This window comes from Rhyacophila brunnea, unplaced genomic scaffold (assembly GCF_057557595.1).
Source record: "Rhyacophila brunnea isolate RB1 unplaced genomic scaffold, BYU_Rbru_1.0 scaffold_8, whole genome shotgun sequence".
Lineage (NCBI taxonomy): Eukaryota > Metazoa > Arthropoda > Insecta > Trichoptera > Rhyacophilidae > Rhyacophila > Rhyacophila brunnea.
This window is the reverse complement of record NW_028233350.1, coordinates 40,376,455-40,403,667: the sequence shown is the minus strand read 5'-3', so window position 1 is coordinate 40,403,667 and position 27,213 is coordinate 40,376,455. Positions and strand designations below refer to the sequence as shown.

General features: G+C 33.2%; 1 protein-coding gene and 1 long non-coding RNA gene across 3 annotated transcripts in view; both read right to left on the bottom strand.

The window, feature by feature from the left end:
- sty (sprouty signaling antagonist) overlaps nucleotides 1–27,213 on the bottom strand; it is a 149,258-nt gene that overhangs the window by 4,450 nt on the left and 117,595 nt on the right. Inside the window, exon 1 of one of the 2 annotated variants that reach the window (XM_085959291.1) lies at nucleotides 24,011–24,162. The exons of the other annotated variant lie outside the window; for it this stretch is intronic. The gene's annotated coding sequence lies outside the window, so the exon portion shown is untranslated. Of the gene's footprint in view, nucleotides 1–24,010; nucleotides 24,163–27,213 lie in introns of those variants that run through there. 2 annotated transcript variants of the gene reach the window in all.
- LOC147064232 (uncharacterized) overlaps nucleotides 1–27,213 on the bottom strand; it is a 391,070-nt gene that overhangs the window by 330,250 nt on the left and 33,607 nt on the right. The gene's annotated exons all lie outside the window — the stretch shown is intronic.

The window sequence follows — 27,213 nt, the reverse complement described above, 5'->3', positions numbered from 1 at the left end:
AGGATGCCAGTTTTTAATCAATGATCTAATATTTGATTACACCTTTTTAATAAAACTTGAGCTTATTTTCTAACCCAAACAAGTCACAAGAATATAGATCGTTAGTATGTTGAACAATAATGAAGCATACGGTTGTTCATACTTGAAATGTAACCAAACACTTAGTTACAAATGAGTCGATGAATCGCAAAATCTGCTCTGGTCATTTTGTAAACCCTTTTTATTATAAATCACATGGATATTTACGGGTATTTGTCATCGCCGTTTTGATTTGATTTGATAAATTTGAAGAGAAAATAAAATTATACATATTGACTTAGTGATTATGAAAATAAAACAGATTTTTTGTGATTTTTGCTAGAGAGGGTTTTGTAACTCGACAACTCAATTAATTGTATTTCACATTTTTTTTAAATCACCATAATTTTTTATTTATAAACCTGTTATAATGAAGCAAATAGCTTCTACTAGTTATGCTCAGAACTGGTTGAAACTTGATGCATATGAGAATTCAGTGGTTTCTAACTGTGTTGACGTTTTGAACCCATTTAATTAAAAAAAAATAAACAGAAAAAGGCTGTGTTGCAGTCTACTTTCACTACATTTAACCGATATAATATGTATATACATATTTAAAAATATGATGATGTTATTAAAAGAACGCAAAAAGAATATAGGTTGTGATCGAAAATCACGTCAGAATAATCAGACACGTGAATCTCGAAACTAGAGAAGTAAGATTTCATAATCAGCAGTCTATAATTCAGTTTCGATTTTACCACCGAGCCCCAACTAAATGGTCGGACGAAATCAATAATACCACAGGTCCTCCGCTGAGATACCCTACGAGACGTGAATGCCATAAGGTATGAAGCTAAGCCATGAAGAAGACTGCCAGTAGGCTAAATCATCTGGGTCACTATCCTTAGTCATGACGACCCGTCGAAGAAGAATAAACAAGGATTATATTTCAAGTAATAAGGAAGCTTACTTATTTATTTACTTAAAATCAATATTTTAATAAGTCAGCCCGAAGAAAGGTTTATAGTGCATTAGAAATGATTGATTATTTTAATTTCCTCAAATGGAGTTAGCAATGCACGTTCAGGCGCCATTTTTTTCTTGCCATCCTTTGTATGAAAGCTAGCTATATAGACATAATATGCATAATAATATTAAACCTTAGTAAAGTTGTTGTAGGAAACACTGATGGAAACATCCGCGGCCAAATACAAAAAACATGGTGACGTGATGGTTTGTATAAAATGTATATTTGTTTATGGGCAGGTGTGTGACTAGGACTCTAATTCCAACATTCCATATACAGGTACTAGCGATTCCCGACCGGATTCACGGAAGCCTGACTTGGCGACTAGTGTTAGAGTTTCTGAAAATTCGCATACACTTTTTGGTAATACAGTAAAGAAAGGTTTAACATTACCTATTTTAAACAATGAACGAATGCTAATAACAATTTTGACAGTCGATTCCGTAGACAGTGTAGACATGCACTCACATCAGAATTATAATCAATTTGTTTACATGCATCCGTTTAATATATTATAGGTACATACTTATTATGCAACATGCTACGACAGTAGTGTAGTTAGTAATATAAGTGAAACAATCACAAACACCCAGACTTTTGAGAAAATTATATGAATATATTGTGACCGGAAATGGAACCTGGACCCCCAATTCAATGACTTCCGCACGAAGAAATAATAAAATTAGCTACATTCACTTCGAGGCTACAGATAGTACGGACATGACTCTACCTAAGTAGAGTCTGTCTTCTATAAGCTGGCGTGCAGTTTCCCTCCCGCTTTGGCATTCCTTCTCGTTCCCGGCCATTGAAAACTTGCAACAGTCGAACGCGATGGCAAATGCTTTCCGTCGTGACGTGAACGCCAGCTTGTAGAGTACAGACTCTATGTTGCTAGCTAACTTAGGTATCTTTTGTGATTTACCACTATGGATAGATGTCATCCAGATTCCCTGCGACTTTACAAAATTATCCGAGGGTCCCTCCAACCAATAAACTTTGGAAATCACCACCATATATTATCATGCAAGGAGTAAAATATAATCTATGACAATGTCATTATTTAAATCCAATCAAATTACAAAAGTATAAATTAATAATGATAATTTCGAAACAACGTTAGAAATCAAAATCACTTTCCAACATTACACGAGACGTGGTATGTATGTTTCCGGTTTGGTTTACAATATAATATCGTATTTCCTGTGATTTAGATAATGGCTTCATCACTCCATTAGAAACGTCAGGCTTTCTCAAAATATGTTTGTAATTGCATACCTACGTATGAATGCTAACACATAAGGCATTTTTATATTTCACAGATATTAAAATATACGGCTGTGCAAATAATTATTTTAAAAAAATGTGTTCATATAATGAACTGAACTGACATCAGTAATGGCAAATTGATTCTGCATTTTGAGATAACAACCCTGATTTCTTTGATATCTATCTATCAGGGACACAGATTGACACCGACAAGTGTTTTTATTTCTGCAAAGCTTCTGATAAGCCTTCCATAGGAACTCCTGTGGCATTGTAAGGCCGCCCCCGGAGGACATAGCGAATGACGTCAAGAGAGAGCTCGGGATAAAGATTACTGGAGAACAGTTGTGCAGTCAGCCATGGACATGAATGATCTGTAGATCCAATTTAAGTAAGTAAGGGTTCTTATTTACACCACATATAAGTCGGCAAACATTGAAAAAATTAAACATACATATCTAGGACCATAGCAGTGTTTCTTCTTCTTTCGACCATGTCCGATCCTAATAGGATCATATGGGCCTCCAAGTAGTTGAGGTTTGTATTAACAGATTTTATTTTTACGAGAATTGGATGTCAGCCACTTGCTCAACCTATTAGGTCCATACTCTGACTCATACACAAATTGAAAAACAATTTGTGTACTTGCCAGACCCAGGATTCGAACCTGGGACCCACGACACTATAGACCGGCGCTTAAGCCACGCGGCCAACGTGGGTGTCAAGCAGTGTTTACAGTAAAACTATTATTAATTGCACCTAGTTAAAAGATAGCACGCGTAAATGTTTATTACAATGAATGCAATTTCACTTTCAAAATCTCCTGTCGTTTATCAATTAATAAAATAAATAAATCATTATTAGCAAAAGACAATAATATAATTTATGAAACATAATATGTTTGTTTATATTATTATATTATTTCTTAAATTAAAACAAACATAAAGTAATTTTTAAATGTTTTGTTTTATTTTCAACATTGATAGCGAGAGGATTTACACAAATTCGTGTCAGACGCGCACAAACCAAAACAAAGATATTCATTAAAAGTAGGGGTTATCAGAATAATATTACTAGTAGATCCCTTCACCAGGAGTTTTACTACGTAAATTGCCGACTACTAAACACATAATGTAGGAAATACTATGGGACATCTGAGGAAGTAAACTTACACTCAAAGAAGATATCTATCTAGATTCTAGACTACGTGGAGTTACCTGTTTAAATGTCATAACGTGATCGTGTAATTGTAATTACAATTACAACATAGTAAATAATATACTTTTGGCGAAAGGTGGAGGTAGGCTGTTACGATCTAACATAAATAGTCCACACTAAACGTAGTCAATCATATGTATTTGTTTTCATTTAACCAAAACTATACAAATTGCAGGTAAGTAGTGTTGGTTAGTTAGATGCCATAAGATGATAATGAGAAAATAGTTGTTTATATTATATAAAATATCTAAAATTATTCCATTAAATTATACATAATTTTATATTATCAATAGGTAGACGACTAGTTAATATATATTATGGTTTGGTTTAGGCGGGAATTAATGAATTATAAAAAAATAACCAACATCTCTATATTGTATTCTAGATTCAACGAAAACAATTAAATATGTTTATGCAATCGCCCATTTCATATTATCTAAACATTGTGCTTTGGTTTAGGCAGTGTTTAATTGAATTTAAAAACTAACGAGCACCATGTGTAATTTGTTTTATTAGTTCAACGAAAACAAATGAGTACGACTTACAAAATTTAGTGTGCACTATCTATGTCGGATGATAACAGCCTACATCCAGCCCTTGTTACTGAAATATACTATCCCAGTATTTTTTTAAATTTTGTCTTACGTGTAGCATATAAAAATGCATGATCAATAATCTGGTAATCCCTCAGAAGACATTACAATAATTGTATTCTGTAATAAGTATATTTATATTTCTTATCGATCCAGCACAGCATGGGTAAACTAGCCAGCCCTCATTGATCAGTGAGCGTTAGCCTTTCTTCAGGGGGCTCCGGGTTCGACCCGGTGAGTGATCGCGATTGTTTAACTTCTATTACTAACTACACTACTGTTATTGGGGCTAATAGCCGCTCTACTACAATGTAAAAAAGAATATATTATATATACATTTAGAATTTAAAAAATAAAGACAACACATGAATGAATTCTATCCTGGGGAAGTTCTCATTGCACATATAAAAAATAATTAAACACGTACAATCTTTGATGTCACATGGCATCATTGTTAACTGCCCAAGGATAGATAAACAATACGGATTTTCGTAGTACCGAAATCATCAATTTATAGAATGTTATTCTAAGTATGAAATTGTAGTTGGTGGATTGTTACTTTAATCCCGGGCGTTGCCTTTCGGAATCTGTGTAAATATAGTGCCTACATGATTTCTGATAATTACATAATATTATTTAAAATGTATTTCTATCATGCCATAATAGGTATAGGATCCTGTTGCCTAATGTCCATCTATCCCACAGTTTTCTAAGCACTTTCTTCATACTTCCAAAGTTGTCAACAATATTAAAATTATCACAAAATTTAAGTTTTACATTTACGAGGTATGTCCTTCGAAATGCATCCAGTACAGATATTCCTCTACACTTCAGTCTACATGGAGATTGTTAAAAAGTTATCTATTTTACCCTGTATGTATATTTTTACTACGCGCGTCTGAAATTTGTCAAGGACGCTCTTGCTCTTACAGGAGCTGCATGAAAAATTTGTCTATGTCAAACGTTGCCGTAATTTAATTAAGTAACTACTTAACAATAATAATATTTCGAGATAAGTTTCCTTGAGCTTCACAGAATATTTATTAATGAAATAGAAATATTAAAAATATTATAAGGGATTTTACAAAATAGTTCCAAAAGTAAAGAAGCTTCGTGCACGTTTATCGCCATGGTGGACGTAGTAGAAGGCACAGCCTCTACAACCGTGGATTTGGGTTTGAATCCTGCGTATGGTCGGTAAAAGAATATTGCTTTTTTCGTTATGTAATTCATAGTAAAGATCTGTCAATATAACCGTCGCTAAAGGGTGCCATAATTCATTTGGATACAATATAAAATAAATGTTAGTATAGGTACATAAAAACTGTCTAAAAATTCTATAATTTTTCTCAAACGTAAATTGTAATTAAGACTTTCCTATACTTTAAATTGGATTCACGTACAAATTGCAAAGGACAAAAGGTTTATAATTTTCAAATATCAGGGTTTGATAACATTATGGTATTCAGGAGAATAAACTGGTATAACTATGAGCTGTAAATTTGAATTGTTTACAATTATAACAATCTCAAATCAAACTCCAATCCGTATTGTAAAACGTTACTTGTTGCGAAAGAAAGTGGTAAATGTTTTGTAATAACATAATAAAGATGATTAGCATTGATAAATGATCCAATAATTTAAATAAAACAAAATGTATACCCAGTATGTTTTAAATTCAACATATATAATCTAATAATGTTCAGGACTGTTTTTGTCCGCATTCTCACCTGATCCAAATTGAAAAAAATAAATATGCACAGTTAGAGCAAGACCAATAGATGAACAATAACTCAAATCAAATTTACGCAGCTCCATAGAATATGTTGATAAATCGTGAATCCGAAGAATCCAACAGTGGCATCATCACGGCAAAAGCCATTCGCATATGTAGTGGTACGGTTTGCTAGCATTGTAATAGGCATAACAAGCAATATCAATACAACTACGAATCGTCCATGGTGCTATTGTAGTATACTAAGTATATTAATAATAAGCGAATCTAATGCATGCTATGAGGGTAGTTTAAATGTCAAAGAAGTTGGCTGTTGAAAAAATAAATGAATTCGTGAATCTATCCGCTGCGGTCAATTGTCTAAATTCTACGCAAGCTGAAATGTAAGAATTCACATACCTCGAATAAATATTTTTTTAATTAAAACTATTCGAGAAAATGTAGGATGTTTTGAGTTCTGTCACAGTACCCGTATAATCTATTAACACTTTTCATAAACATAATGAATGAGTGAGTTAGTATGTAGGTATACCTACATTATTATAATGTTGTAGCACTGAATAATCAAATAAACAGACGCGGAGTCGCCGGCCAAAGAAACAACAATAAATTAATAATAAAATTATTATTATTCACGCTTCAAGGAGATAAATTTATAAACACAAAGTCACTTCAATGCGGCGTCTACTCTATATTGCACAATTTTCTGATAACACACTTTTACGGAGATAAGAAATCTTAGTCACTCCTCTTTCGAATTAGCGAAATTAATTTAATTGGAAAATTCAAAACATGTTCAGGAACGCATTCTCTAGAAAGAAAACCTAAATATTAAATTATAAAACCAACGTGTATGGCTACGATTTTTAAACTAAATAATATGAACATGAAAGATCGGGGGACTTTTTAATTAAACGATCAGTCTCCGTTTCAGTCGAGCTGTCAGTTTAATAGTTGCGTACTTAAATGCAAAACTGGAACGGAGACGAGACAAGATGGATCAGACAAGATGGATCAGACAAGATCAGTAAGTTATCGTTGCTATATGTTTTTCTTAGCTCGTATTCTTATTTGTCCGTTACAAATCTTGCAATCGATTTTTAACAAACTTCCCGACTAGCTAGACATTTGAAACTTTTAGAATATATCAGAACACGATGCCAATGCATTTTTTAAATACTTTTAGCCATCTTTAAGTAGAATTGATTTCATTTTCAGTTAATTCTGTTTTGTATGAAAAGTTATTTCGACACCATTATTGGTTGCTAGGCTCTGGGGTCCTAGTAACTACATTATTAATATATAAGTACGTGCGTTACTATGGAAATCAATGACGTGTCAAGTACAAATATTTTTGATCGTTTAAGGGGGGACATGCTCGTCGAAGGTCAAAATTGAGTTTTTATTGTATTTTCAAACCATGATCCTGGACACTCCTTAAACGTTGTAGATAATCTATTTATATAATTTTGAAGCCTTATTATCCTTTATAGTTATTTTAAACATTTGATGACTGCATGAAGTATTTTTGTTACATAAAATAGTATTCTTTTAAACCTCTCGCTCTAATGTTTTAGAATATAGTCATATTTCGGTACAGAACTGTGCAGTGGTGTTAAGATTTTTTACATTTATTAATTTTTAAACGCATTTATAAAACCATTAGTATAATTTATTACGAGATAATTTTTGTAAAATATTCACGATAAAAAATTATTTTGATAATCTCTGTGATCCCAAATTTGACAAGAATTAGGCATTTTATTATTCAAAAAATCGGCAAGATTAACACATTTGAAGATGAATCTAAAGATACTTATTATAAGCTATGTTTTTGACCATTCAAGTGTGATAAAAATCTTATGAATAATGATTGCTTTATAATAATTATTGACCTAAGAATAAGGTAGTGTTTTTTTGAAATACGCCATTTCTTTTGTCATTCCCTAGTGGTTAAGCTATAACATACGGCCGTAGCCATAAAATGACAAACTATAATTAAAGTAGGGAGTAAAATTATGTTAACGCGCGTGTTTGAACATGTACTTAACCGAATTTTTTTTTATTTTTTTTTAAACGGTACATGTTCAAACACGCGCGTTAATATCATTTTACTCCCTACTTCAATTATAGTTTGTCAATTTATGGCTACGGCCGTATGTTGTAGCTTAACCACTAGGGAATGACAAAAGAAATGGCGTATTTCAAAAAAACACTACCTTATTCTTAGGTCAATAATTATTATAAAGCAATCATTATTCATAAGATTTTTATCACACTTGAATGGTCAAAGACATAGCTTATAATAAATATCTTTAGAATCATCTTCAAATGTGTTAATCTTGCCGATTTTTTGAATAATAAAATGCCTAATTCTTGTCAAATTTGGGATCACAGAGATTATCAATATAATTTTTTATCGTGAATATTTTACAAAAATTATCTCGTTATAAATTATGCTAATGGTTTTATAAATGCGTTTAAAAATTAATTAATGTAAAAAATCTTAACACCACTGCACAGTTATGTACCGAATTATGACTATATTCTAAAACATTAGAGCGAGAGGTTTAAAAGAATACTATTTTATGTAACAAAAATACTTCATGCAGTCATCAAATGTTTAAAATAACTATAAAGGATAATAAGGCTTCAAAATTATATAAATAGATCATCTACAACGTTTAAGGAGTGTCCAGGATCATGGTTTGAATATACAATAAAAACTCAATTTTGACCTTCGACGAGCATGTCCCCCCTTAAGCTAGTCAAGTCAAGTTTATATAGTTCAACAGAATTTAAAAACGTTGTATATAAAAAGTTCTTTTTAGGTATCTTGTAATTATTTCATACTTTTTTTCTAATTTCGATGGAAATATTATTTCTTCAATTATAGGTAGGTACTATAATACATTTATAATGTGTGTGGAAATATTTATGGATATGACCATTGTCACACTTTTTTATTTATTTGATTTGAATATTTTTCTAGATGCCTTTATGGATACCACGCATTTACTGTCTAGATTTCTATAAGGACTTTGGCACGCAAACTACTCTACTTGATGCTAAAGGAAATATGTGCCGGCTGAGAAAAATTCGTCTGCCTGCCTGCATCGGGTATTGCTAATTTGAATTCGGCCAGGGCCTATAAAACCACATTGCAAAAACCCTGGATTTTGTAGCGTCACCGTTATTATTTTGACTATTTCTATTACATCAATAAAGATGTAAATTCAGACTTGTGCGTTGCAACGCGAGACAACTTTGTATGACGGTGCAATGTGCGTGTGTTCCGTCCCGAGGCTTGTCACGGATCGATTGAATGAGGGCCGTTATATCAATACTGATTATTTAAAAAAAATATTTCGACAATCGAGTCCAAACCGAAATTGCTATCGACAAAAAAACAGCTTGCAGATTTTAATATAATTTTCATGTTATTGAATAATTAACAAGATTTGAGAATGTAGCATTCTTTAGTGAACATACATAATTCGAAAACAACTCATAAACATACTTATTAGAAAATTCTGTAAGATTCTTTACGATGGCTAGTAATTAAGGTAAGTCCGAGGGATATTGGTTTGTATTCTGTACGGCGTCATATTCTTTTTCAAGATTTTTATAAATACCTATGTATAAGTTTTATTACGCGCTTTAAAAGTTTGTAAGCGTGTTAGGTACTAATTAAATTAGTGTCAAGGTCACAGAACATATTACTAAGATAGAAATGCGAAAGCCAGTCGCCATGAATTAATACATTAAGCATATTTTGGCTTATGACTGAATGACTGTCAGGTCATAAAACGCAAGAAATACAAAGCCAGCTGAATGCCCGAAAATATAACCTAGTTTGTTATAATAATGAACCTACAATTTAAAATACCTTACCCAGGGAACAAAAATAGTTGAAGTCGGCTAACTTCTGGGCGAGGCTGTAAGAATGTACATTTTTAGAGTGTGAAGAAATACGGGAAACGCGAAAAGACTAATATGTTATTTTGGATATTTACGCGCATTCAATATTGGTTATCTTTGAGAACATTTAGTGTACTTTGTCTTGGTTGAATTTTATGGTCTGGTTGTCAATAAAGTCATAAATCCTAAAGCTGGCTTCAGTTTTGGCTTTATGTCGACTGGCTATCGTATTTATATATGATTTTTTTGTGTATATAATATTTATATATATTTAGACAAACGTCATACGAACACTGCAGAAACGTTAAAGTAAAAGCCGTGTTTCAATGTGACACTATTCTTGCATAATCATATTTTTTCTACGGCTGCCAATTTCACCACACTAAAAACTAAATACAAGACCATATTAATTGTTATCCCGTAATTTTTCGGAAAGATAGTTATTTTTGCATTGACTGGCCTTTAATTGGCGAAGGGTTTACTGACAATTAAATACTTGCTTTTACAAAAACGATTTTTTAATATTTTCAAATTAAACAAGCAATAACTCATTAGAAAATGCATTATTACATAAAATTTACGTTAATCATATGAATGATAGCTCCAATCCGTATTATTAAAGGCAGTGACGTCCCTTGATAAAATGCCGCCCCTAGACACCGCCAAAATGCCGCCATATTTTTTTATACATTATTTTTATCATCCTTTCATGAGATCTAAGATATAATTGTGTTCTATGGATACATTACTAACAAAATATCAGATTAATTATTCGCAAATCTGCACGTGTCGTTTTTGGTCACCAAGGACGTCGAAGGGAAACGGAAGTAAACTAGATATAGCAATCCCGACAAAACCAGTGGGCTGATTTTTTTAATGGAAAGATATTTTCGTTATTACTAAGGTTGCTATTTCTATAGGTATATTCCAAATGATTTTCCTCGATTTGCCGCCCCTCGAATAACTGCCGCCCCCAAGCGACGCTCAATCTGCTTACCCCCACGGGACGTCACTGATTGAAGGTCTATTTGCGATTAATCGAGGTGTTTCAATATACATATTTTACTATACATGTTTTTGTAATTTAGTAGTAATGCATAATTAATTTTCTTCAATATTATAATAAGACGTAATGTTAGTAAATAAAAATAATGTTATTGTATCCCACGGAAAGACATGGTATTATATTAAACAAGAATGTGCAAACCCCGTTTCACATGCTGTGAATAATATTATCCCATGTCTACATTCGTGCACTTTTTCGCTCGATAGACATCACAGTGCATCACGTTTGCCTGCTTCAAACCGTAATCTGCCAGTGATAGATTTCCGTTGAACACCAAGTCAGTGTTGACAACCGAATGATACCGCAAAAAATGTGTAATAGTAAAATATACTGTATTTTTTTTTACATATTTGTATTAAAATTATCATTATAAAAAGACGAAAACACTGCTTTCTGTGAACAAAAATGAAAACTATTCGATACATTCAAACTAAAGCATTCACAAAACTAGTCAGTGTTAAACCAGAATTATTAAAAAAAAAAATAAGTGAAGTATGTAAGAGATAATGTAGCTATTAATTGTTCGCCTACGTGTGTATAGAAATTGATAGTGCGATAATATTCGCTACATGTGAAACCGGGGGTGAAAGACGAATACCTAAGTACGAAAAGAATAATATGGATGCATGTTACTTATCGACCATGTCCGATCCTAATAGGATCATATGGGCCTCCTCCACAGAGTAGAGGTTTGTATTAACAGATTTTTGTTTTTTTACGAGAAATTGATGTAAGCCACTTCCTCAACCTATTAGGTCCATACCCTGACTAAACACACAAATTGAAAAACAATATGTGTACTTGCCAGACCCAGGATTCGAACCTGAGACCCACGGCGTGATAGTCCAACGCTTAAGCCACGCGGCCATCGTGATCACAGATAATAAATATAATTCCGGCTATATTCAATACGCTACATTTTGAATGTGTGAGTGTCCTACGAAAATGAAACACGCATTATGCGCGTGCAATAGTGTGTAATATCTACACCAATATTAAATGAGCGTCAATACATAAACCGAGAGCAGTTGTCAGTATTCGGCGTATGACGTATTCTTGACACGTGTTTAAGTTTATCCCGGATTTTTCCTTACTCGAGATCGGTTACCTGCTACTCCTTACCCGTTAGGTATTTCAGTTCCCTGTATGCATTGTACTGAATGGGTGATAAAATTAGTGAAAATGTTCGATGGACGTACATTATACAGATTTCAGAATCTGTTTTTAAATACCGTAGTGCGGCGAGTTTTCTCATACATTTCCGAGTTAATTTCATACATAATAAATTAATATGCACTATCCGTAAGTCATATTAAAATAATGTTTTAACACATTCTTGTAATTAAATTATTTTTAGTCAAGGTAATCGACTATGTATTATTATGAACATAATAAATATTATGTCACATTACACAGCTGTGACTAAAACTCAATCGGTATTACACAGTTGTAATTCAATCGAGTTTTTTTCCCATTCATGATGAATAATAAGCCTTGTCAGAGGCAGGAACGTATTTATAGTTAAGGGGGCCCAAAAAAACAATATTTTCCTTTTTTGTTTATAAATAAAATCCAATGAAATTAATATGGACGAAGCATCTAGAAAATAAAATGACACTCGATTTGTGTCGGGTCTGCCGGATGGCGAAATTAATATTTTAATATCGGTATCCTACGCTCAAATGAACATTCTGCTTGCAAGCGGTCTGGCGACACCGCTGGGTCTGCCCATACAAAATTTCGACTCCACCGTTATTATTGTGTTACAAAATGCCAATGTGCCTAGTTAAAAATTGTAAAAAAATCTACTAAACACTCCAAGAAAGATGGGATATCACTTTTCATGTGTTAGTATTATCTATTATTTATAAAATGCCATTTTAAGATATTGATGAATGTTTATTCAATGCAATTGAATGGCAGGAACCATTGGACGTCAGTCGCATGTGATTCGCTAGGCTTACTTGCGTCTAATCTCCGAGAAGTCGTAAGTAACCGAGAATCTGTTTCTAACGCAATGAGTCATGACACTAATACGCCATTACAATAAAGGTTATATTACTATAAATTCTCGAAGCTTGTATCGCATAATGGAAACGGATACGTCATATGGTCACGTGACATCTACCTATACATCTGTGAATGACTTTCATGCACAATTTCTCGTGCGCGCCGGGTGTGAAGTGAGTTGTCCATTTAATACGTCATTGATAAAATCACACATTATTTCATCGAAAGCCATTTCGAACTGTTTATTTTTTTTAACTCTACATAACATGCCACGAGGCACAATGACAGGAGTGTAGTGAAACAATCACATTAATATTTTGTGATCTCACCGGGTCGAGCGCGGAGCCCCAGATGAAAAACCAGCGCCTTACAGTGGTCTATCAGTGGTGTATAATTTGCAATTCTGGACAATGTGGAAAATAATGAATGAAAATAGTAAAATCAGAAAGCAAAGGTGACTCACACCTCACAATATAGAATAAAACTGACATTAGTGTACTGATTAAAAAAAATACCAGATTTACTTATTTTCAATGCAAGTATGTATATGACAGAGGCGAAGACTGCCAGTTGAAAGGAAGTTAACGGCAAACGAAATAATACACAGTTAGACACTGATTAACGGTGTTACAATATATCCGTAGGTAGTCAGTATAATTATTTTTAAGCTGAATGGTATGTTCAACCGTTCAAGAGATTCAGCATTTACTTTGTGGTAATTCACGACAGTAGTTTGATTATATTGGTTGATTTTAAATTATTTTTGCAAACTTAAATTTTAATGTTTAAAGTGCGAAATGCGGCCGCCAAATTACGTATGTTCATACAAATATTAGTCACGATTACAGACCCAATAATTACACAGTATTTAAAGATATCGATTTTCAAATTGTAATTTTGTTATCACGAATAGTATAAAATTCACACTATTGACGCTACGATTCGCGGCAATTGTTTGTTGGTGTTAAGTATACCTATTTCAATTTAAAAACCACTTAATACTTTGGACGCGGAAGACGCATACGGCGCGTAATGACCAGGCGGCCGATCGATGTAATTAACGTGCATTTTAAAGGGGGCAATTAAAATCTCATTATCTATTCAGCAGCGAAAGCGTTTACAGACTAATATAAGAATGCGAAAAACACTCGCTATAGAGCAAGACTTTGAAGTCAGTTTTGGTTTGCGACTTAATGGCGGCCAGGTCATAAAACTCTAACAAACACAAAGACCACCTAGTGTCTTTAAAATATTATAATTATTACTAATTAATTAATACCTACCTATTGAATGGTAAAAAATTTGTCGTTTACGTAGTAAATTTTAATGCATAATATTATGATACAGACGCCGAGTTTGCCGCCACACTCAGAAAGTGAAACACTTTTCATTATCCTTATCTTATTCTTCCTTCTTTCCTCGACGTTTCGGGCTCGTTGCAGAGTCGTTTACATTCATATACCTACACTACATTTCACCACAAAAACATATCATCTCTTGATAATGGCGTCTGCAACGAGCCCGAAACGTCGAGGTAAGAAGGAGACACGGTGTAAACCCAAAAATCTACTACGATGAAAAACAACCGTGAAAGCCTAAACATTATATAACTTCTCATTGTTTTCATGTTCATTGGTTTTACCCCTAAATATACTCAGACTGCCGAGTTCGATCTCGGTGAGTATACACAATATATTTATGTGATTTGTGATTATCTTCTATTCTAAATACACTACTGTCATTCAGCATCATGGCCTGTTGCAGTGTTAAAAAATAATATTATTTTTACGAAATTTACGTCAAGTCTTCGCTACTGTATATGGAAAATTATTTTTGGGCATGGATGTATTATTAATGCAAACATTGAATAACAAATTTGTGTTAGATAAGGCGATCGATAGCCGTGTTTCAGTTGTTTGACTAATATGCTCTTTTTTTCTTTATCAAGAAATGTCCCCCGTAAAATTAAGATTAAGTAGGTACCTACATACTACATTCTATAAATATTTAATAACGGCGATATATATTAGTAATGGTAATTTGAATGCAAGTAACTAACCAACATAAAAACCTTTGCGTACCAATCAAAGATGGTGTTGATACTCCTCGCCCGTGTTACCAACTTTCTTTAGCATAAAGCCAGAAGATGTAAAAAAAAAATATTGTCATGAAACAACAATACTAAATCAAGCCATATTTCCCGTAGAATTGTATAAAAATGACGCGTGCGCGATATTACACATTTGCAAGTTGTTAATATTTTAATTACTCGGCGTCTTGCGTGGGCGAAGCGTTGAGCGGCACGCGCAACTCAAACGTATAACCGTGTGAAAATTTTCGTAGATAAAGTCTTTTTTGTTATACGTCTGAGTTGCGCGCGCCGCTCAACGCGCCGCCGAACGCGCTTACCTAAGACGATCCGTTACAAAAATATGACGTATCTATGTTAAGAATATTTTAGCGATTTTATTATTTGTTTTGAGCCCTCCACGTGGAAAAGGCTGATTTGTTATAATATGCTAATAAAATGTATAATGTATTATTGCTGTGTTGCGTAGATGAGCTAATATTTTGGATGAAAAATCGCGCGAAATCGCAAATAATAGTATGTAAACATCTACCTGCATTTCGCTACAATCAATGTAGGTATCGAGTACTAGTAAGGCAACAATTATATTAACTTTTGTTTAGTAACCAATTCAACCAAACTAAAAATGTTCTGGAATTTAGTGTCAAACCACGAGTTTAAATTTAATAGTCAGCCAGAGTAACCAAATCACAAACATAGGACACAGCATTAATAGGAATTAAAGAATATCACAATATGTTCAATAGTTACGTTTGGTTCATATGTATTCAAATTTGTCACGTGAACGAAACAGATAGGTATTCAATATATATAGGAGTCAGCGCGCTTTGTTTTCTTTGGTTTTAAGAAAGTAGTAAAGCGAACCCTGCTTCATAACCGTAGTCCGTGGCGACTGGCTTTCACATATTATATGGTTACAAACTATTAACCAATATCGAACTGAATTACAATATGTAGAGTACCTACTTAAAATGTGCGGTATACGCGAATATGTACCTGTTTTTGACGAACAAACTGAACATTTACATTTGGATATCCTGGAATGTCCTGAGTTGCTTGCTTTTAAAGGTTTCTAGCCAAATACATAGAAAGATGACAGTGAACAATGAAAAGGCTGCTCCAACACAATATTCCAGAGAAGAGAAGTCCCAAATCATCAAAATGACAATGAGTCCTGCGTGACAAACCCCATTCATAATTTATTCTTCTGAGAATGAAAAAAAATCCATGTAACAATAGTAACAAAATTGCCTTGTGTAGGTAGCCAGATCAAACGAATCCTAAAGTATTTGAATGAAGTATTGAATTTGTTATAAACTCTTGAACATCTAATAATTATTATTGACTTTTAATTTTATTATAATTAAAAGCATCAATAATATAAATTGATTAATAATTATTATCTAATAAACACTCATTATCCAAAACCATTCATTAGAGTGTACAGGACAAGAAATTTTAATGAAGTTATGAATCAATTTTATTAGTAAATAATTAGTGTCAACCGGATTGGTAAGTTAGATTCATCAATTAATTAATTAATACATATTATGTTCATGCACGTCTTTTATAAAAGGCAATATATTACATTGATCAACATAATATGATAATTATTGCAAAATATATATGCCTACGGCGGAGTTAACAACTTTTATTGTTATATTGAAGAGATAGTACCCAATACGCCGACGTGGTTCTTGATTTTTTCGTTTGGTAACACATACCCAGTTTCATCAGAAAAACACATGACAATAATAATTGCAAGCCTGACAGCTCGGCTCAATTGAAAAGGGCTTTTTTTCGAGAACAGACTCCAACGAACAACGCGTCATAAGCTACAAAGCAAGGAATAAAAAAAATATTAGTTTGCTATAGTATATGCTATAACTTTGCACTCCGGCCATAGGATGAAAATGGTGAAATATATTCTAAAAATATTTTTTTACGTATATCTATTTATTACTACATATTAATGAGCAAATTTTATACGAGGTAATCAGGCAAAGAGGCGAATCAGTATAGTAAAGAGTGCAAAAAAGTGGTAAGTCATAAAACGTATACTCTTCGAAGAGATTCTGCGCGAAAACAGAAGGCATCGCGTCGTCAGATAAATTTGTTGGATTTTGTGAAGCCATCGAAATCGAAAATAAATAACTTTTTTACGTACTTACAACTACCTACTCATTTAATTTTTTAATATTTTGTCCACCATACGTACTCGTAATTTTATTAAATATTTTTCTTCTAAACTACATAGTGTTTTTGTTAGTCCTTTTACATTATATTATATGCAAAATACCCTATCGCGTAACTTCAGAATATTAGTTCTGTACCTATATTAAACATTTTATCATTCATTATAATATAACTGAAATCTACAGATTGTATCTGTAGGTTATACCTAGTTACACATAGTACCTACATGTTCTGCGCGCGCAGACTTTTCTTATGAATCAAATGTTTAGTTTCTCATTCATTACATTGAGGCCAAATACAAAAATACACTATTTATTAGGTAGGTAGGTTGAGGCGACGACAAAACAGTGGCTGTCTATTGAATTGAAATATAAAAAAAAATGATAAAAAATCCAAGGTTAGACTTTATTGTTTGTTTTATGGGTAAATATTTATATCATACAATATTCTATCGAGTTTAAATACGATACTATGACAGATCCACTCATTTATTTATCAGACATTTCAGAGTCAAATCAATAATGCAAGTGTCTGATTAATTACTGTGGATAATAATCAATTATTTGTCTGTTTATAAAGTGCATGACAGGATTACATGTAATAGTAACGTGACCAAAGAAACAAAATTTTAAAAATCAAAGGACATTATTACCACAAATATTAATATCCTTCCATGCTCGTTTACATTAATACTTTTATGGAAATTAGTGTGTTTAATTAGAACTATGTTTAGATCAGTGCATAACAATAAATGGAGCAGAAAATTATTACTAACTACAACACCGATTTTTTTAAATTATACATCATACTATTGATACTAGGTATAGCTAGATGGAACTGCTGATTAGCAATTCGATATGAAATCACCGGTTAATAGTAATGCTGTTATATTTGATTGAATAAACGAATAAACCAGAACTACATATACCTGGGTAGAATCACATTATTATAAACGTTTTGTGATGTAACTTTCGATAGCCGTTCTAGAAATATTTGGTAATTTGAAGGAAATATGGGTCTGCTTTCACGTTTTGTTTCGGTTACTATTTATGTACATCTGCGATTTTACGTGACTATGCATATAAATTTAAAACAATGTCAGTCCATTATATAAAATATCTCTTTTAGACTAGTAAATTAACACCAATAACACGTTATGAGTTTTGAATTCAGAATTGTCATATACATACCAAATAAGCGTGAAGTTAGACAGAAATAATTACAAGATAAAAAGAACTTTCTATATATTAGAACGTTTTTAAATTTTCTGTTGAATGATTATGCTCAATATGCTCAAATTTGTACTTGATATGAAGTAAACAAACAAACAAACAAATATAGAATACTGAAATGTCATTTTGACATTTCATTTTCATTTAAATAGTAACTAACGCACGTATATATTAATAAGTTAGTTGCTAATTCCACCACATTAGCAACCAATAATAGAATAGTTTTTTACTTTTTACGGATTTTTCTGAAATAACTTTCCATTCCATTAACTGAAACAAAGTATTAAAAGAATGCATTGGCATCGTGTTCTGATATATTCTAAAAGTTCAAATGTCTAGTTAGTCAGGAAGTTAGTTAAAAATCGATTGCAAGATTCGTACTGGACAAATAATCACCGGACAAACAACAATACGAGCTAATAAAAACGTTGTAAAAATTACGTAGTTAGTGTGCGTAAATGTGTACGTATGCATTTCGCCGTATTACCATCATCATTCACCATGAGCTGTTATATCGGAAATCGATGGCCGTATAATATTGAGATCAAATTTAAAATAAAGCACTTAAAAATCTACCGGAATACAAGGAAAAGACAGAAGAAAATAAGTAAATTAGAAATGCAATCATATCGAAAAGTCGTAACTATCAAATTAATGTTTTTATTGAATCTAACAACATTGGAACGTCTGCAATGCTCCATGAAGAACGCGTCATTTTTTGACCTCAAAGCTATATGGATATCTCTTCCGGCGACGGTGAAATGTAATATGTACAATTTACATAAAACATTACAAGGGTTGCCGCGAAAGACAAGATTTTCCCAAGTATTTTCCAACACATGGTAACCAATAATGTACGAATATGTTATCAATCCTTTCGTGAGATACGATGGTACACAACAGTGGAAGAAAATTTAACATGGCTTGAAAAACAATCATAATATTATGTAGCCCCATTTTCTGAGCTCGAGTTGTCAGCATTTTGGAGTCAATATCCTCGATTACTACGACATCCATTAAATCTGTTACCGTTTAATCTTAGCGCTCATGAAAACGAAATGACAATAAAAACAGAAACGATCACAGATGGTAAACTGGGAGTTATGTGTTTGTTGTTTAATTTTTTTTCGGGCGTAGTAATAATATCAGTACGTAGCAGTGGCGAAGGGTGGAGGTAGGCTGTTCCACCAAGATCCACATTAAATAGTGCACACTAAATTTTGTCAGTCATACGTATGTGTTTACATTTAAATACAACTAATTTACAGATGGTGTTGGTTAGTTTTTAAAATTCAATCAAACCCTGCGAAAATGAAGCCATAATAGATAAATAGTCAAAAAATACTCGTCTATCTATAAAATATCTAACATTATGCAATTAAATCATACATAACTTTGGATACTTTATAGACAGAATAATATTTTTTATATAATATTATAGTTTGGTTTAGGCAGGGCTTAATGAATTTAAAAAAATGAACCAACAATATATATTATGACGTGTAATATTATGTACCTATTCTTTATCTAACGAAAAAAAAAGAAAGTATGAATGAAAAAGTGTGCACAATTTCGACGTTTTGCCCAAATACCAGCAGGGTTTAATTAATTTTTAAAAACAAACCAATATCATCTGGAAATTATTGTAGTCTTAGTTCAATAAATACAAATATGTAGGTATGACTAACAAAGTTCAATATGCACTTTTCATAGCTGATCTTAACAGCCTACCTCCATCTTTCACAACTGGTAAGTACTAGGTAAGCACAATATACTATGATACAAAATGACTAAAATATGTTTAAAAAAATGGCGATTTCAATGAGTCGCTTTTCGATGTTATGCTACTGAAAGTGATAGTAAGCGTACAACCATATTAAATAATAATTCAACATGGATTCCGATTAAAATAATAATAAAACGTCTCGCCGACGCGCTGTTTGAATAACAAAATAACTCGAAACGTTACGACAGATGTGTACAAATAATGGCAACTCCTGTACTATATTATTTTGTATTATTTATCTTCGGGAAGTGGACAACTACTCTATCGACAGATAAAAAAAAATAATTACAAACGATAAACAGTTATCGAGAGCTGACCGATACTTTCAACATCCAGCACGAAAACATTTGTGGCGAGCTGATATCACAAACTCGGCACACAAACGATGTTACAACGATGTCATTATATTCCACGGGCCGCTGCTGGGATTGTCAGATCAATGAAACGCGGTGTTTATGAAATTATATTGACATTTTATCAGTCAATATAACAGCGAAATCTCTCTGCATTGAAAACTCAACACTGGCGACTCAAACGCCATTTAATTTTTAAATTGTGTCCATTACACAGTTCAGTGACGTTCTGTGGGGGTAGGCACATTACAAAACACGGCCAATGAAGAATCGCATATAAATAATATTTATAACTACCTATTGAGAGCAGTAACTAACTGTTGTACGTGAAATCTTAATTATTCTAATGGCGGTTTATTGCACAGGCAACATTTTCACAAGGATGTCCCCAAACCTGTCAGTAAAACAACCATTGAAATATGATTTCGTGGTACCGCTCTAATTCTCAGTAGATGTATTCATAATTTCAAAGATTTTTTGTTGTATTTGTCTGTTTACGATAGCAGAAAATAAATAATAAAACCGGTAAGTAGGTAGTACTTAATGAATAGGCAGATAATTTGTAACTTAACTAAAAATGAATGGGGGCGGCTTTCTAAGTCGGCGTAAGGGCCGTTAGTACTTGAATATTCCTATTTGATAGAAAATATATAAATAACAATACGCGCAAAGAATGTTATATTTAATAAATACGTACCCCGTTTCAAAGCCTTAGTCCACGGCGATGGCTTTTATATTTTGTCTTATTATCTGTTTTGTGTGTTCGACAGATGATCAGGAACGTCACAAAAAAACGTGAAAATGTACCCACTCCAAGATGATAAGATAGGTGTCTTGTTTAGGTAGAAACCAGTAAACCAAAAAATAATGGGAACTGCTTTACCCACCCTACGGAGAAAAATTTAAACACGTGCTAAAGAATATGTTATTTTCAATATCACTGTTATCTCCAATAATAAAGTGGAATTAGTACTTACTAAATATTGTGTTTTATTTTAATTAATTATTCAATAATAAGGTTACATGTCAATTGAACGTAGATATTTAATTTGCCGTATCACAGTTCATCGTCAGATGTTGTACCGGAAACAGATGGCCCTAAATAAAGTGATAAAGCGAACTGTGCTTTAACATCTTGGTCCATGGTGACTGGCTTTCACATTTCTATCTTATTAATCCATTATGCGGCGGGAAAATAATGAATTTAAATCACGAGAAATTCTTGTGTTAATTCGCTCGTATACTAAAGATTTCTTATTCGATACTAATAATTTACATATTATTATGATTGGCGCAGGCGAAAAAAAGCTTTAAAATAACAGAAACTTTCGTTTTTAAAACCATCGTAATGGAGTACTCCGCCATGTGAACAATAGTCCAATTAAGTAAATAAGGTTATTAAAATTACAATTTTTTATCATTACTTTATGGGCATGGATGAAAAGATTAAAAGGTAAATTAAATTTGTTAATAATAATTGTAAAATGAGGCATTACAATCCGTATTAGGTATTGAAATAGTTTGTGGTGAATCAGAGCTGTCAAATAGGTATACAATTGTATTGTGTTGATTCTTCTCTAATATATTTGTTTTAGTTTGCTTGTGCCTACTTAATTACATATTATATTACCGCCGTTAAATTGATAAAATAATACCTACATTCATGAAATCATAAATTTCATTCATAATTCATTAAAAAAATAACAACTGAAACCCACATCTCAGTAACTAGGTACTTCAATGATATTAAAATAAGTTGTTCAAAAACATCTATATGGTATAGGCATCGGAAAAGTTAATATTAAATATACCTACATAATTCTTCTCTTATATAGATATTTATATTCGTTATGACTATGACACATGAATATAGAAACGAAGTTTGTGTTTAACCCAGTGTCAATAAAAAATTATAAAACTCTGTTCTGCAAGTCAAAATCATTATCTAAAAACAATATTGTTAACGTTAAATACAAATGTAATAGTAGGTACAATCTATCGATAATAATTATAAGAAATAACATTATTTATTAATTGTGTGTGAACATCGTGTAAAAAATATAGTTTCATGTCACTCAAAGAGCCCGTTCTGCCATCCAAGGAAGCGAGTATATTGTCCAGGTTTGTTGTCCCATGGGTAATCCATATCACAAGCATTCATAGATGAATCCGGATCACACTTTTCATTCACTAATCCATTGCTTTTCGACAATTTAGACACACGACACAACTATTTATCACCACTGGCATAGTTACTGACACACACATCATTTACGATTATCTGGCTGTTTCACATGAGGAATATTATTTATTTTACGTAGGTGTTTATAATTTAAAATTTGAAGGAATGATCACACACACGTTTTTTATGTAAACCAGTAGATGTCTTTCTGTATTCGAAAAAAATACTGTTAATGAAATAAATAACAGGGAATTCATAATGTAAAAAAATGGTACGACAGTGGAAACGGTTTTGATAGTTTTGGGGTGACAAATTTACTGTATTTGTGAGTATTTTAAATTAATTATCTCATGGGCAGTTTGTAATCTTGTGGGTACTCCATATCGCCAGTGTGGTTACGCTGTTTTGAGACCAGTGTTGGTTTCAATAGACCTCGATCACAAAAACGAATGGGGTACTATATAAAATTAACTGGAATTTTAGAGAACTATGATTGATTTTGACTGAAAACTCAACCGCATACCACACAACCGGTGACAATCTACGTAAACTATTTTGCTCATTTACAAACACTATAATATAAAAATAATTGATTCAATGACAAATGTCCGGTTTAAAGGCAAGATAAACGCACGTGTTTTTATTCAATTTATTAATATACCATAATATAATCGTGCTACGGACAGTATATTACGAAAATAATAATGAATGGTACGAGTTAAACGGTTAAAATAGTTGAATGAGGGATCGTTTTCGTGGGGGGGCCCGGTAGATAGATCCGATGCGGACCTGCGTTCGCCTGCCGACGACCCACACGCGTACACATTTTACGAAGTAGCGCACACTTTTTTGAATGTTTTCGAGCGTCCGTGGCCGCCTGATCGATTCGATACGATCCGCGGACGAAAGAGGCGAAGTATTTATCCAAAAACACTCGCCGATTGACGCAAGTAATCTACTAGAATACACCGCGAAAGTCCCTGCTCGCGCGGCAAATACACAGATTCAACTAAGATATTATATTATATACGTCGATTCACTTGATAACTGTAGAGAGTCGGGTAGGGCCACTGTTTTTCTCAGAGAATGTAAAGAAACATAACATCCGTCTAATTAGGAACGCTCGTTTCGAACGAGCGATTTCACTATTGATCTGTGTGAGACGAGAGAATAACATAATCCACGGAGAACGCAGAACAGCCGCATAATGTGCGGTAGGCAGAGATAAGTCGTCACACAAAACGAAGTACGCGGGCGAAGGAATATAACGAATGGATGCGATTTGGAGGATTCCGGGTTCGATTGGTGTCACACTCACTTTATAAACGATTCGGAATCAGTTCTATCGGGTGCGGTAAGCGTGATGCGACGATGTTCCACATAAATCCTCGAATGAGTTGGACGCGGGCGTAATCTCATGGTAGGGCGATTTCAAACGCAACCGAGTCGCACGGCGGTCGGGTCGACACTGGCGGCTGCCGCTCGCCGCGCGGCCCGGCTTCCCCCCTCGCGCCCTACCGGCGTTTCCGCCCGACCCTCTTCCCCGCGGCCGCGCGTCGGTTTCCCCGCCGGACACTTTTTATGAATGGGACCGTCTGCATTATGAATGAACGGCGCGCGCAGTCTCGGCCGGCGGACGACGGCTGCGCGCGGGGCGGGCGGAGGAGGCTTTTCTCGACACAGGAAACCGCGGGTCACGTGACCCCCCCTCGCCGCGCCCCCCTTCGGCAGGCTCGGCCATTTCCCGCCAAGGAAAGCGATTTTCATTCATCCGAAAGCAATGTGCTGCGCGGCGATCGCCCCCTTTCAATTGATACTCAGGTGGCGGGTACTGTACTGAGAGGCTCGCAGGAAGTAGTATAAGGAAGCAATATAAACACCACTGGTATCAAACCAGAAGTTATATTATGATGGCCTGGGCCACAGTGAGCTATAAGACAGGCATCGACGGCCTTCACAAAGTAGTACATTCAAAAATAGTAAGGTACAATAATTCGTCAGCTGAATGCAGAACTTGAAATATTTCAGAAGGGAATTCTTTGAAACAACCTACTAGCTAACTAACCGTGATTTGTTATGTTTATAGATAAATGTATACATCATATTTTAGTAGGAATATTGATGAAAATAATGATGCATAAATGTGTCTATATCTATAAATAATAAATAACTTCAATAGGATGTTTGAAAGAACGCTTTTGTAAAATATTTCAATTAATGTGAATTTGAATAGTTCTGCATTCACCTGACGACACATACTCTGTACAGTAAATACACATATATCGTCGGTGTTTTGTAAAAAGGGCGAATTAACCAAAATGCTACTTTACAGGAGGAGGATTTTTAACTTTTGACATTTATTTGTTTTTTACCTGTAGATGATTGTAAATATCTAACAAGTTTATAATAAAGCTTAGAAAGAATATTGTCATTATAATAGGTATTATTATATAATATTTTAAAAGGCCTAATATGTCACAGTTGCTTTTTATTTCGTAATTTTAATTAATTTAATTTTAGTCGATTATCGTTTTTAAGTACTTTCCTGTGGAGATAAAAATTCGCCGTTTTTACACAACAAATCTAGTGGGGTACATATTGTATTTTCATTAAAATCTCGATTTCGCCAAAATGGTTGATTCGCCCTTATTACAAAACAACGACGATATAATCGAGAGAATAATTTGTCACGATTATACTTCAATCATTACGAGGATTTTTTCCATTAGGGAAGGTACTTTTTGTTCGTTCAATTAAATTATGTAATTTTGACACATTTTTGCAGTAGAATGGCATTAAACGCATGTTTATTAAACGTTGTTTTTAATGGCTGTCAGTTAGTGTCATACATGACGTTATTTGTACAAACACATTATGGCTGAAAACATTTATACCCGTTACAGCTGATAACAGTAGAGCATTGAGAAAGAGACACTTTCATCGAAAAGCATTTAGCGTTAGCCCAACGGTGATTTGTACAAATTTTAATAAGGTGTCATGGTGTCATATATTATTTGAAATAGGAAGTGTATTTTATGACAGTTATATTGCAATTAGATTTTAATATAAAATTTGGTATTGATTAATTAAATAATCATTAAGATAAGTACTAACAAATACTTACCTATCTACTTACACGTTTGTATTAATATTTAAAAATATTGTCTGTGTATTTAGTAGTGATTAATGTATTCGCATTAATAATATAGCGTATTGAATGAAGGCAGGTCTATGAATTAATAATATTGAAATATTTAACAGGATATCCTGTAAAAGTGTAAAATATTTTTGTCTTAGAATAATTATTCTGCATGCAGGTGACGGAAGTGTTTCCGTAAAATAATCTATCGGAGGCGGTGGTCGCCACTCGCCAGTAAAGTTGCCACACCAGAAAATACATACATAAAACATAATGCACCTATTATACTAACAAAAAATCATATCCAACCTACAGAGATTGTTTCGTCTTCATCAGTTTGTCAGGCCCCGAGATAAAATATGTAATAAAATAAAAACCACAATTTCCAATAATAACGTACTTAGTAAAAATATCATTGTAGCTGTAGGTACCACTTTTCTAGAATCATGATTACGCTTTACAATATTCTATAATATATATATTTAAATTTAAGTGTAGGTACACCTGTACTCACACATATCTGTTTCAGTAGTTGCGGATAATTTTTTTATGCTATGGTTAATAATTTATACATGATTTGTGAAAAAAATACGTATCTTATCAAAGATTTTGGTATCATTTAATATGACTGGTTTGAACTGTTTCAAGGCCCCCGTTTACATATTCTGACGAATCGATCGTATCATCTGCGTCAAAGAAAACCATCTATGTCAATAATAAATTACGTCAGCTGAATGTAAAACTATTTTAACTCACATTTGAAATATTTTACTGAAGTATTTTTCGAACCATCGTATCATTTAAGTTATTTATTATGTATAGGTATATCATTATTTTCGTCAATGGTCCTTTCGTTTCAAAGAACATCCTTCTAAAATATCAAACGTATAATTTTTGTTATCCCCTCTCTGCTTCACATTAACGCTTAAATTAAAATTGAGATTGATTTCGGTCTGTTTTTTGTAAGTTTTAAGTGTATAAAATGTGCGCATACCTATACCTACAGCAATTTTGCTAATACTATAAGTAAACTGCCGATAACTAGAGTGAAAACGAGGTTATTGAATGTGTAGTGTTGCATGTTTAATTTACGCAGTGCGAGACTGGGACAGCGAATAGCCGATGGATAGAAAAGTAATTCAATGGAGACAAAACCAATCACTGTGAACGATTCAATGAATGGCTGCCGACGCGACGTCATTTTTGTTACGCTATAAAGCAGCGTCTACACAGCGCAATCGAATAGAAAATATTATATATGTTATTTTATTATTTTGTTATGTTATGACATAATAATATTTAGTTTAGATAAACGATTCCCTATGTCAATTTTTAGTGCATATTACAGCCACAAAAAAACAACTATGAAATACATATTATAT